General features: G+C 30.3%; 1 long non-coding RNA gene across 1 annotated transcript; it reads right to left on the bottom strand.

Moving 5' to 3' along the window:
* Positions 1–4,754: 4,754 nt before the first annotated feature.
* On the bottom strand, positions 4,755–14,461 carry LOC118767422. The gene is made up of 2 exons (XR_005003341.1): positions 14,118–14,461; positions 4,755–6,419 (listed from the first exon to the last, which is right to left on the bottom strand). It is a non-coding gene; the product is annotated as an uncharacterized LOC118767422 (long non-coding RNA).
* Positions 14,462–15,000: the final 539 nt, after the last annotated feature.

Raw genomic sequence — 15,000 nt, 5'->3', positions numbered from 1 at the left:
TTCAGTTTATTTCATTTAATCTTTGTTTTAGCATTGTCTCGAGGAATTAGATGTACTGATAATTTTTGGCTGATGTTTTACGGTTTACTAATAATGAGGTAGATACGATAGCAACAGATAAGGAACCTACATACGTATACACATGCATAATAGACAATCAGTCTTAAATACTGACATGCATTTGTAGATAAGTATATGCAAGCGTACGTCACCACGTGGCCAAATATACAAAGATACGGGTACACTTATATCTGTATATACACACGCGCACACATGCACACACATGTGTATATATATATATATATATATATATATATATATATATTATATATATATATATGCTTACATATGTGTATACATATGTTGCATGCAAACATCGAGTTATAGATATGTACAGGAAGAGGTAGGTGGTAAGATCTATAGAAGGGAAAAGATAATTGCAAGAATGAGATAAAATTCCATAGATAAGTTGATTAATCGATATTATAATGAAAAATGTAGATAGCTCAGTCGATCGATATACCGTTACTTACTTATACATATACACACATACTTACACACGTACATACATGCATACATGCGTACACACATTTATGCATACATGCGTACTTACATGCAATCATACATGCGTGCATACATATATGCATACATACATACATATATACATACATATATACATACATATATACATACATGTGTACATGTATACATGCATATAAAATACAAAGAAACGTTTTACATATATTTTAAAAGTGATATTTTCTCCGAATGCAAAGCAACATTTATTCTTCGAGTCTAAATTCATATTGACATTAAATAATATATATTTAAACATTTTGTATACACGCCCGCCTCACATATATAGACATATATATATATATATATATATATATATATATATATGTACACACACATTCAATCCTACGCATGAATGGATAAAAATATATTTGTGCACATATGGAGATATATATATATATATATATATATAATATATATATATATATATATATATATATATATATATATATATACATATATTTATATGTGATTGTGTTGTGTGTATGTTTTGTGGAGAGTCCGAACTATAGGCGGATGTAAGCTTTACAAATCTTAGTGAAAGTAATCGGGTTTGTATTAAGTGGATAAAAGTCTTTTAATATTCATCTCACAATTCCTTTTGTCTTACTATTTCTATCTCTGCAAGATCTCTGCAGCACACTGCGGAACACCTCACGCGTTCCGATGTGATCTGTTGGAATTCCAAATAGAATTATTGTCTTCAAATTCCAACTAGATATGATTGAATTGCAAACACGTGATATCATGCAACATATTAAGTTTGTAATTTTTGTTTTTGTTCAATTTTCTCTGTTACTAGATTTATTTCGACAGTAAAAGTGTCTATATATAGATATAGATATAGCTACAAAAAATTTGTAGGCAGATAGATAAATTTATATATAGAGAGAGAGAGAGGCGTTGATAGATGTGAACATACAAACAATTATATAGTACGTATATTATGTTGTATGATTCTTTAACTTTCGCCTACATAGCTTCTAAAAGCAATCGCTGTGAAAATTACAGATCTATTTACTTCTTCCATGAGGAAAAGATTGCTCATTTTTATAACTAATAAATTTAAGAACCTCACCATTAATCTAATATATGTATATGCAGATATATAAGTTAAGATGTTATTTTCATTGAGGTCTCGGTGTAGTTTAATGCAGTTTTTGCGTATGTGTGCGTATGGGTTAGTCTCTGTGTATTTCTTCGTATGGCTTCACGCTTGTCGACGATAACGCCCATTCACTTCGCGTCTATCATTCCTGTTGCAGAAGATACGTGAAATTTTGGCGCCATTTTGGATTTCACGTGAAAACCTGCAACATCTCTCTTAATGTTCCCAGATATTTACGAAAACACTCGTAGCCCTTTAGTTATAGACGCTGGCAATGAGACATGCATATGTATATATATGTGATTGCTTCTGTGTGTGTGTGTGCGTGTGTGTGTGTGTCTGAATTTGCGTTCATAATTATCAGCATTTACATAATCCATTTATGTTGCAGAGATCGATCGAGAATTGTTTTGAAAAATTCGCAATGAAATAGTAATGCTAAATTTAGAAATACCTACATATTCATACATATATGTATATATGCATGTATATATATATATATATATATATATATATATATATATATATATGTATGTATGTATGTATATGTATGTAGTATGTATGTATGTATGTATATATATATATACATATATATATATATATATATATATATATATTCTTTCAACACTGCACAACATCGTTGTACTACTTTTTCTGATATCATGAAATGACATCTCTATGTGTGTAAGATATATATATAACAACACACAGATATATATATATATATATATATTATATATATATATATATATATAGAGAGAGAGAGAGAGAGAGAGAGAGAGAGAGAGAGAGAGATACATAGATAGATAGATACATACATACATACATACATACATACATACATACATACATACATAGATAGATAGATAGATAGATAGATAGATAACATTTCTCTCGTCTAGATGAAATCTCTCTCGTTCTGCGAGATTCGGTGCAAATGCATACATACGCACCTACAAAACACACACAGGCACACACACACACACACACACACACCACACACACACACACACACACAAACATACACACATTTATATATTTATGTAAAGGTGCGTTTCTGTATGAGTGTTATCAGGTTTATATTTATTTCTGATTGATTCTTTTCCTTATCGAATTATCGTTGTTTTCTTTTATTTCACCAATGTTCATCACGTAACGTATAATTCTACGCTAAAATCACAATCTTCACCGCAACCTCACTGCATACAGACATGTGTATATACACACACACAAACACATACATGCAGATATATATATATATATTCTATACGTGATGTTATATTTCTAAGTGTATGCATGTGAGCAGCTCTCATTGTACGAGCGGGCCTGTTTCTGTGTGTGCCTGATTATGAGCGTTTATTTTCCTTTGTAAACAGCCATTTAAAATTCCTAATGCGCTCGTATTTGATCACATTCCAATGACATTCCTTCCGTGGTTCGAATTTATAATTAATCTTAGAACAACATAATACTTCATATGCTTTTTTCTTTTTATCTTTCTTTCATTCGTTCTTTCTTTCTTTCTTTAATGCTTTTATATGAGTTAGTTGATAATCTATCTTTGTTTCTATGTATCTTCTCCTGCATTCTATATTTTGTTTCGTTTTAATTTGCTTCATTCGATCTCGTAATCGTGACCTTGTATTACATAATTGCATGCGTGATAAGCGTGACTATGTAGATATGCATAAATAATTGTGCATGAATACGAGAGTGTAGCTGTATTAGGATGTGTGTGGTTGTATGAGTCTGTGTGTATCTGTCATTCTTACACATTTCGATGAACTCACATACACAATTTCTTACCCATAACTCTAGCTACGAATCATTTCATCCGCCTCTTGACGCTTTCGGGTATCTTTGCTTCCAGCGATTTCGTTTGTGTCGAGCAAATATACAATAATACTTTTTTCAATCTTCGAACTGACGTATCGATTATTCTTCGATATTCAACATCGATTATGTATTCATTTGTATATTTATTTATTTATTCATTCATTCACTTATTTGTTATTCTTCATGAAACCGAGACAGATAAGTCAACAATGACTCTCTGTTAAATTAAATATTACGTGGGTGCCATTCTTATACCATCAGAACGAGTTCGTTTACCCTTGCTTTACATATATATATATATATATATATGTATATATGTATGTATGTATGTATGTATGTATGTATGTATGTATGTATGTATGTATGTATGTATGTATGTATGTATGTATGTGTGTGTGTATGTATCTATGTATGTATATGCATATATATTTCGTTCTTTTCACCATCATAATACATATATAGTGTTAAATTTTCTTGTCGTCCTGGGTCTGCTGAGACATAGACCATATTACCATCAATTAATTACTACGGCTGTTATGTTATTTCTAATTTCAATATTGCATTTCTGTTCCTATGTTTATCGATCTTTTACAGTCGTTCAAAATGTTTGCACTTCAACTACATGCGAGATTTCGCTTTTCTTTATTGATATTCATGTAAACTTTTGTCGCTTGTAACATTCAAAATATTTTTCACGTACAATTGTTCTCTCTTTCTGCACCACGATACATCAATATATATATCATGTATACGTGTACGCCTATGCGTATGTGGGTATGTGCGTGTGTGTGCGTATATGTATGTATGTATATATCTAATGTATGTATGTTAGTGCAGAATTATAGTAACTATTTTCCTTGTGCTTGATGGATTCAAACAATTCCTTCTAATTGAGACTAAAAGGATGCATTCGCGTGTCTTACGTACCGATAACATAACGTATATGTATATATATATATATGTATGCATGTATGTATATTTCTATACACACACACACACACACACACACATATATATATATATATATATATATATATATATATATATATATGATGTGAACATACATATATGTATTTATAATACATTAATAAGGAGTGTGTATTTTATATATCCATATGAACTTTCGTGTACCTTTACATATGTGTAAAGTTCTGTGTGTCGATGGCAATGTGTGTACGGATGACTAGCAATCTTTTGTTGTGTTTTATTTCATAAATTTCAGTAATTTGTTTTGGTTGTTTTTATGTCTGCATGTATATATATATACGGGAGTTGTAAAGATCTGTTTGGTTTTCGTTTCATTTTTTTTTTTATTTTGGTGTATGTTTATGTGTGTATTCACACCACGTTCCTGGCCGTGTTCCTGAGAATAACATACGAATTAGACCGTTTGATATTTGCCCCCAAACTCAAACTAGTCGAAAACGTTTGTATCTCAGATGAGTGGAATACAGAACCAGCGTCTCTTTTCATCGCTGGAAACACCCCACCGTTTGAGAACGAGGCTACCATACATGGTGGCCATAAAGAAAAAAATCTCAGATGGGGCTTTCCAGTTCATTGATTATTTCATATGATATTATTTTATAATTACTACTTATAGCCTGTATCCCCTATACCAAAAGGTGGAATAACCCAACCACCGTTCTGGGTTTTGGGTAGGCCCTACAAAAAAGCTACACAACAAACGAGTTGTTTATATATGGTTATATATATATAGAGATATATAGATATATATAGATATATGGATATGGATATAAATATTGATAAATATATCGATAGGACGAAAAATAACCCGTTGCTTGTCGAAAAACATGTAGGGATCACTGTAGGCGACCGATATTAAATTCACGATATTGACTCTCAAATATATATACAAAACAACATTGTAGATGTAAATATATATATATATATGCATATATATATACATATTTAAATGTGTGTTAGGTTTTTAATTTATATATACATAAACATTTTATTATAATAATGTGTATATATATACATATCGAAAAAAGTATATTGGGTTATATGTGTGTATTTTATGTAATTATTTTTGAGGGGTATATATGTTATACCCCTCTCAATATTTTTGTTATATGAGTGTTAAATCGGAAATAGCTTTGTAGTACAGGAATATATGTATATGCGCAAAGATATAGAGACAAACTATGTATAAACCTAATCACCATAGTAACATACGACCTTCTATAATTAAGCATACATTAATACAGAATATATACATGTACACGTATATGTACGTCTATACGTGCATACTTTATATATATATTCCCTATCAGCGTCACTAAACGCTCACATAACTATGCAGTTTCTAATACGCAACAATTCATTTTTCGATATATGTAGATATTTTGATATTCGGATTATATATTTTATATAAAAAATTGTTCACTTGCTCTACACTCACTTGTTTCATTACAATATATATATATGGAGGTATATAGTTTATATATATATACGATTATTTATATGATATATATACTAGTATAACTATGATACATCAAGCATTTATTGGAGGTTATCGCCATAGCAACTTAGCGCTCTCTGTCACTTTACGCTATATATATATGTCATGGTTATGTATATGTCTGTGTCTACGAGTTAATGCATGTGTTTTTGTGTGTGTGTGATTGTGTGCGTATGTGCGTGTGTGCGTTTTGGCGTGTGCAGGTATATATGAATTTTAATAACCTTGACGTCACCTTGTGGTGAAACAGGTTTCAAACTATATAGCCATATGGCTGTATGGATATATAAATCTGTCTATATATACACGTGCGTGTATACATGAGATTTATCGGAATACACACTCCTGTATCTGATGTTCACACATATATATATATACATATATATATATATATATATATATATATATATATATCTATATATATATATACATATTTATATATATGTGTGAGTATATGAGCAATCTCGAGGATAATTAGCCGAAATTTCGGAGATAATGTGGTACTCGACTGAGGAAAAAACTTCGAATGACCCGTCCTTGGTTTCTTTGTATCGTCTATCTGGATGTTTTTTTGTCTTATTTTTGTATTACATATATATATATATATACTCATTTGGTATGATAATATGTAAAAGACACACGTGACATATTGTACTTAATCCTTCATTTTATTTCACTTAACACATCATCACCACACTCAAGATTCTTTTGTCCATCTCTTTCCGTAGCTTCTTTATATTTGATAGCCTTCTTGCCTCGTTTCACTCAATATATTCTCTTCTCATTCCTGTGTACAGTTAATTCATCATAACTGTTGGCTATTCAAGCATAAACATACAACATTCCCGTATAGTTTTTATCTCTCTGCTTCATTGTCTTCCTTTCGCTCTGTCCTTCATTTTATTCAAATTCTCTCTCTCTCTCTCTCTGTCGCTTCCATCACTTGTACAGTGTTCCTCTCTGTCGTTCATCTTATATCATCCTCTCGTCAAACTGGTGTCTCTTTCTTACTTTGCTGTTGTTTTATTGTTTGTATTGCGCTCCTTTTGCTTTCGTGATCGCTTTTTATGTCGCGTTATTACTGTCGCATTCGTTATCGTCGCTTTTAATCAGATCGTTGTCTGACTTCTGAAGGACATATCGGTTTATCAGTTTATTTAGTTATCTGCCAATCTATCTACTTTCTCTCTCTCTCTCTCTCTCTCAATGCATACGTGTGTGTGTGATTGTGTCTATGTGGGTGTGTAACTACATACTTACGTTTATGTGAGTCAGTGCTGTATACGTATATCTCCATAATCTCCATTTAAAATAATATAGACACACATATGCACTCCATTTATTCTGGTTTTTAATACTTCAAACTAAGAAATTTTGCAAGTAGAGCTTCAAGCGTTTCATTCAGTCTCTCTCTCTCTCCCTCTCCCTCTCATTCTTTCTTTCTCTCTCTCACTATCTATCTATCTATCTTTCCATCTATCTGGGAAGATATATATCCTTGACTTTTTAATGTCTTTCATTCTCACAGACCAAACTATGACATTCTGTCTCCATTTCGCCCTCTTGTTTAGGTCATACTCGGCCAAAATCTCTACCTCTTGTCTGATACATTTAGATAATTCTATTTATGTATGTACTAAATACTTCCATCTCCATTAATTTTCAATAGGGTCTGTGGTTTAACTTCTTGCCCTCTGTTTATTTTGAAGCTCGTTTTAACTATTTACCCATTTAATTAACCCCATTCAATCAAATTGTCCGATATTGTCTCCATATTAGACAATGGTTTATTCTCATCTTACCTTATGTCTTTGTTTCTTTACTCCTTTCTCGTATTTATCTTTTGATTCACTCATACAGTAAATTGTTTTTCACTGCCTATTAAAATATCTTGCGTTAGGAATAGAAAATTATTTCGTTATTTCTTATGCAATTGAAATCCATAACATCTTACTAAAATTGAATAAATTTTAAATTTCATTGACATATTTATATATGTGAAAAATGTTTTTTATTAATTTTTAGAAAAATATATCAGGTAAATTGTTTGATTAATTTTAATAAATTGGCCTCTCGTAACCGAAAATATTCCTTCAAAAATTCTGGAACATATTTATGCTAATATTTGTCTCATTTTCAGAATTCTTTGAAAATGTACGAATATTAAGGTTCTACTATCTTACGGTTTTACTATAAAATATTCAGTTTTATTAACGTCTGCATTGAAGTAGAAGCAAATATATATATATATAACTGATTGTAAACAGATCGAAGGCAAAATATGATATTCATTATACGATATTTCACTAAGCTAAACTGGAACATACATTTGCCCAAAGGATTCCGTAGTTGTTTAAATATATAATTATGTAATATTGTTTGATTGTTAGCTTGAGAAAAGGTGAAATCCACGTAAAGCACCTATATTCACGCATGAAATCCCGCACAAACACACATTTCTCTGCGAGTACAAAACATCATATATATATATATATATATATATATATATTATATATATATATATATGTATATATATATATATGAGTTTGCATTCCAATACGGCGACTAATAAGAAGAGAAATTTAGTACAACAAAGTGGTCATACGTAGTTATATACATATATGCATTTACATAATGTATGTATAATGCTTAAAAACATACACACAAGCATAAAAATCATACACACACTCTAGTAAGTAACACTTAGAAATAAGTATTTCGGTTTGAGAAAATTCATTTTGAGGTTTTTTTATGTTTTTTTACCTTATGGATGGTTTAGAAATTTCAAATTAATAATTTTAAATAATAGTATTAAAAATAATAAAAACAGATTATAATAATAATGGAATTTTCCATTATGCTAACTATAATTCTAAAATAATAAAACGAAGTTCTAAACTGGAAGAATGCCACGAATGTTTTAAAGAATATGCGATGTATTAATATTATTAATAGTCCATGTGTGTTTCTAATATATTCCGATATATTCTCTTCAGTGACGAACAGTATTGCTAACCTCTGCAGGGTTTCATCGAAAAGAAGTAATAATCATAATAACAATAATATTAATAATAATAATAATCATAATAATAATAATAAGCAACTATGCTGTCGTTTAACTCGTGCAGCCTAGACGTATTCAGATCTATTTAAATACAGACCAGAGTCCGATTATATACTTAGGGAGTATCTTGGCAAAGATCCTGAGAAACATTTGAAAATTTGGATGGATTTTATGCCAGAAAAGAGACAAACACATTGACGCCTCGAGAATAATTAATGTAACACAATGTTTCACTCACTTACAACAGTAAATGTCAGTAAGTTGTTTGGTATATGATATCCGAACTTATTTCAAATTTCAGAACAATTATGCATCTGTCTTATTTTGAACACTAAATAAAATATATTTATTGCTACGAAGAAAACGTGTTGATATGATGAATTAGCACGGAAAGTGATAATGTTGAGGGAAACACACACTAGTCCCCAGGAAGAGCGCGCTCACACACACACACACACACACATACACATATACACACACTCACAAGCACAGATATGTATGTATATGCCAAAAACGGGTGGGAGACAAAGAGAGAGGTTGGAAAGAATGAAGAAGTGAATTATAGAAAAATTAACGGTATACGTATCTAGACATTTTGATGAATGGCTATATTATAGTTACTACGCGTACAATATTAACGTATTTGGTATCTAAGCTAGATATGACCAGACTGAATTTTTACCAGAGAGAAACAATTATAGAAAATTTATTCGGATCTGGGAAAATATTCCTTCATCACTTGTATCTTCATTGTAGCCTTCTGTGTATATTTTCTGGAAAACATCGTAACTAAAATTTAGGTTAAATTTTCTCTGATAGTCTTAGAAATTGGTCTTAGTAAATAACGAATATGTAAATGTTTATATATGTATGTTTACATGTCTGTATGTATATACATGTAGAGGTAAATATTTATTAACATGCATACACGGGTTATATATATATATATATATATATATATATATATATATATAGATAGATAGATAGATAGATAGATAGATAGACAGATATGTGTATATATGCATATATATTTACATATACGTATGTATGCATGTATGTATACAGATTTTTGTACAACATGAAGCATAAAAAAATAATCACTTTTACTCACGAACACATTTGGTGGCGAGAATTGGTGTGAACAGGATAGATTTTTTAAACATAAAAAGGAATTTATATATATATATATATACGTATATATATAACCTGCATACATATATGCATATAAACAAACACACATATACATACAGACGGACAGTACATGCATACATATGTATATATGATATTCAATATTTGAAATGAATAATAAATATAATTTATTCCAGAATCTAAAACAACCATGGCGTAACCGAAATTTAATTTTAATACATTTTTCTGTTTTTGTAAGCGACATATTTACATTCACTTGCAATATTAATGTGTGTTTATATTCTAAATAAATTCTACCGTTAATCAAATTTAGAAATTATCCTAGTTTTTAACATGATGATATTGACTAATCTATCAATGAGGACTAAAAATTATTTTTTATTACCTATTTGATATTCTCTCTGTAATAAAACATCTATCTCATTCTAATATATTGCTGAATATTATTGCGACTATCGAAAATTGGCCGTTCACTCCGTCAGCACCTCTGCCGCATACATCAACACGACCAGCTGAGAATACTAGGAAGAAGTACTCCTGACAAACTGCTCCAAACATATAAAACCATATCTGAATTATAATTATATTACTCTATGTTTAATCAAGACATTTCATGTTATTAGGGACGATTTTTCACCCCCTTTCGATAATTGTTTTGTTTTTTAACACAGCACGTCCATAAAAAGTCTCCTTTCAGGAGAAATGTTGCATTGCCATATGGACAATGTGTATGCAGTATGATGCTGTCTTAATGTAATACCACCTCAAATCCGTTTATGTATATCTATATATGCACGTGTATATATATATATATATATATATATATACATATACGTATATATATATATATATATATATATATATATATATATATATATATATATACGCGTGTGTGAGTGTGTGTGTATGTAAGTATATGTAATATATTATATGATAGTTAGAGATATAGTATTCTCAAGAATGCCTGGAACACTACTAAATAACTGTGAAGTGTGAATCCTACGAAATTTAAATATTCTTTGTATACCACATTCGACTGACACGTAATTGCACTGTATTATAAGTGGCAGAAAGGAAAGTTTTTATTTTACATAATGCCGTGTTTATTAAAGTTCTCTGAGGAATATAATATAATATATATATATGACTATGTGTTTATAGATATATGTGTGTGTGTGTCAGTTATATATATATGTATTAACTATTTCTATGTTATATTATATATATATATATTAGAGAGAGAGGGGGGACTGAGAGGGAGAGAGAAGAATGTATATATTTATGTATACATATATAATGATTCTAGTGACGTAATGTGTTCTTGCATGATTGAGAAGAATCAATGTTAAATGTGTGTGAATGGGATTTCTGAAAGTATTGAAAATCTAAACTGAATTGTTACTGACACAATCAGTTCATTGCATGTATATGTGTACGTTCTGTGTATATATGTGTGTCCATGCAATTAGTGTATGTGTAATTGTGTACGTGCTTCTTTGTAGAGTAACATGTACTTTTGTTAGCGATTGGAAGAGTTCTGTACATCGTAGTCGTTAAGAAATATATATATATATATATATATATATATATATATATATATATATATATATATGATGAATACAACGTTTAAATACAACAGCTCGCTCGTCTTGTTATTAAACCGTTCATTACCAGGATTAGTGGCACTTTTAGGTCCGCGTCAGTGGTTCATTAGCCACGTCATCGCGTAACAGACGAACCCCTATAAGAACAAACACAACGACTACAATAGTAATGATGATGATGATAAGAATAATAACAGTAATGATAATAATAATAATGTTAATAATAGTAATAATTTTAACATAGACGGAGGAGGAATCAGAAGATGGAGAAAACAATAACAATTTGTTATTTGCCTCACAACTATTAAAGCTTTTGATAAAGAGAAATACTGTAGCTTCCGAACACAAAAACACAAAAACATGGAATAACCACATGTTCTGCTGAATTTGCGAGATCACAACAGATATATATATATATATATATATATATATATAATATATATATATATATATATATATATATATATATATATATATACATGCATACATACATACATATATACATGCATACATAGATACTACATACACTCACACATCACAGATATATGTATAGATACATGCATAGAAACTAATGGAGCAATGTCAGGAAATATATGCTGTGAGATAGAATGTTCAAAATTGAGGCTAAAGAAACTAATAAACGAAGTAATTGCTATAATTAGTTCAACCGTGATTAATATCGTGGAAAGGAGATAAAAAGAGAAAACAAAAGAAAAGGAAACTAACATCAATAGAAGAAGTCTTAGCTTTGAATAAATTACCTTTCTTTACGTTTCAATGTAGACTGTCACCATTTGTTTTTTTTTATTCTTCTTTTTATGTGTGTGTGTATATGTTACTGAAAAATACTTACGTGCTCTGAAGAATTAATATTATTTTGAATTAAAAAAAGTGTTTATGCTAATCTACCTCTACAAACATGCAGGCTCCATGCAAACAGGTCACATTTAAGGACCAGTAGAATATAAAAAAAACACATTGGGTTTAATTTAAGAAGTACAATACAATAATAATTGTTGGTGGTGTGTGTGTTTGATGGCGGAAGGAAGGAGAATTAGGGAGTGCGTGGATAAGAATCGGGTAGAAGATATTTTGAGGTATTTTATTGTACTGCCCCAAGGTGAATGGTAATTGCCTGAGCCACTAGGAATGTTAACCACATGTGAACATCATCATCTAATACTCTAATCATCTATTAACTAAGACTTAGATCGCTTGTGAGCCAGAGGACTCATAAGAGAGTTTCTTTACTCGGTCAAGTGGCGTATAAGTAATGAAAATGTACAGCTCTACCCGCCTCTGAACGGGAGACCATCGGTTGCAGGGTTAATTCTCCTGCAAAAGCCGGAAATCATTTACAGCTGAGTGAACTGGACCATCCATAATGAATTGATCTGCTCAAGAACACGATGCGTCGCCCAACACTGGAATTGAAACGATGTTTTTATAATCGTTAGTGCAACACCCTAACCACTAGACCGTGAAATTAATAAAAATGTGTGGCAAACGTAAGTTATATTATGCTTACTATGTTTAGAGAGAATGGAAGGAAGAGAAGACAATTAAATGCCTTTTATCATAGACAGGTCTCGAGTGGGTTGACCTGTGGCTACACAACAGCAGCAACTTTTACGACATAAGATTTTTCCAACAGGCAAAAGGAAACACAATATAAAATAATAATGGTTTCACATTAGAAGCAGTATAGTTGCTAGTATTGCTATTGTTGTTTAGATTGAGGACAGCCGTAATCGAGCAGACATTTGATGAAAAGCGTTGCAGCCGTGACAATACGACCATTCATGCATATCAGGCTCCACAGTTTTGCAATGTAATATTTTGCCCACCCGGGACACATGAGGAATAGATTTAAATTTGATATGATTACAAGGGAGAGAGAGAGAGAGAGAGAGAGAGAGAGAGAGCGAGAGAGAGAGAGAGAGAGAGAGGGCAGAGGGAGACAGTTGGAGGGAGTGAAAGAGATGCCAATAAGAGAGTATGTACACAATACTTACATAAATCCCTAACCGAAAGAGATTCACCAATTTACCGCGGTGATATTCCGAAGTGATAGTGGAGTGATTATGAAACAAATCGATATGGATGAAACGTAAGACGCGAGAAGACGAGATGACACAAGTACATGGTAGATGGAGCACATTTTTCAGTGCTTTAGAGACTCTGCAATTTCGTTTCTCAAACTGAAAACTGAATGAAAAAAAACATGCTGTTGCCACAATCTTGTTTGCGATCTTCTCTGTTAAATGTTTGTTTTTCATGTAGTTATATATATACATATATATATCTACGTGTGCACGTATGTATTAAGTATGTAGCATGTGTATACATTGAGGTATTTCTTTGCAAAAACGCTCGGTAGGAAGGAATTTTATACAGTTTGTTTTCATATGTCTTATTGTCAGAGTTGTCTTTACAGTGTTGTACGTCATCTTTATTCTTGTTTCGTGTATTTTATTAGGTTTCAGTTCTTTTTCCCTATTTATTGTTATCTTAATGTACTGCATTCTGTATGCCATATTTTGAATAACATTTATTGACTGGGTGAAAGAATGTTTGAAATTATATATATATATATATATATATATAATATATATATATATAGGTATATGTATGTATATAATATGTATATGTATGTATATATATAGTATATGTATGTAAATATATATGTATAGGTATGTATATATATATGTATATATGTATATTATATGTATATGATGTATATATATGTATATATATATGGATAATGTATATATATATATATATATATATATATATATATTAGATATATATATATATATATATATATATATATATTATATATGTTAATTTCTATTTATAGCTTTCAAAATGTATATCTCTGTTATCGTTTTCTTGTAATTTCAAAATGTCGTATTGTTGTGGGTTTTTTTCTTTATCATGTATCGGGGAAATACACCATTTTGTCTTACATTCTATTTTTGTTTATAATTTAGTATTTATTTTTTGTTCATATTTCATTAGAAACAATATTCACTTTGTCACATTGTTTAGAATAATGTATAAAACTACCGGATACAATATAATAGAGTAAAGGATGCCATTTTAACAAAACCACACCTTTCTATAGGTCTTCGAAGATATGTTAATAAATACATACATTATATACATGTTATATATA

This window comes from Octopus sinensis, linkage group LG21, assembly GCF_006345805.1.
Source record: "Octopus sinensis linkage group LG21, ASM634580v1, whole genome shotgun sequence".
NCBI classification, from domain to species: domain Eukaryota; kingdom Metazoa; phylum Mollusca; class Cephalopoda; order Octopoda; family Octopodidae; genus Octopus; species Octopus sinensis.
Note: the sequence above shows the minus strand (reverse complement) of the source record. Positions and strands in the feature narration are given on the sequence as shown.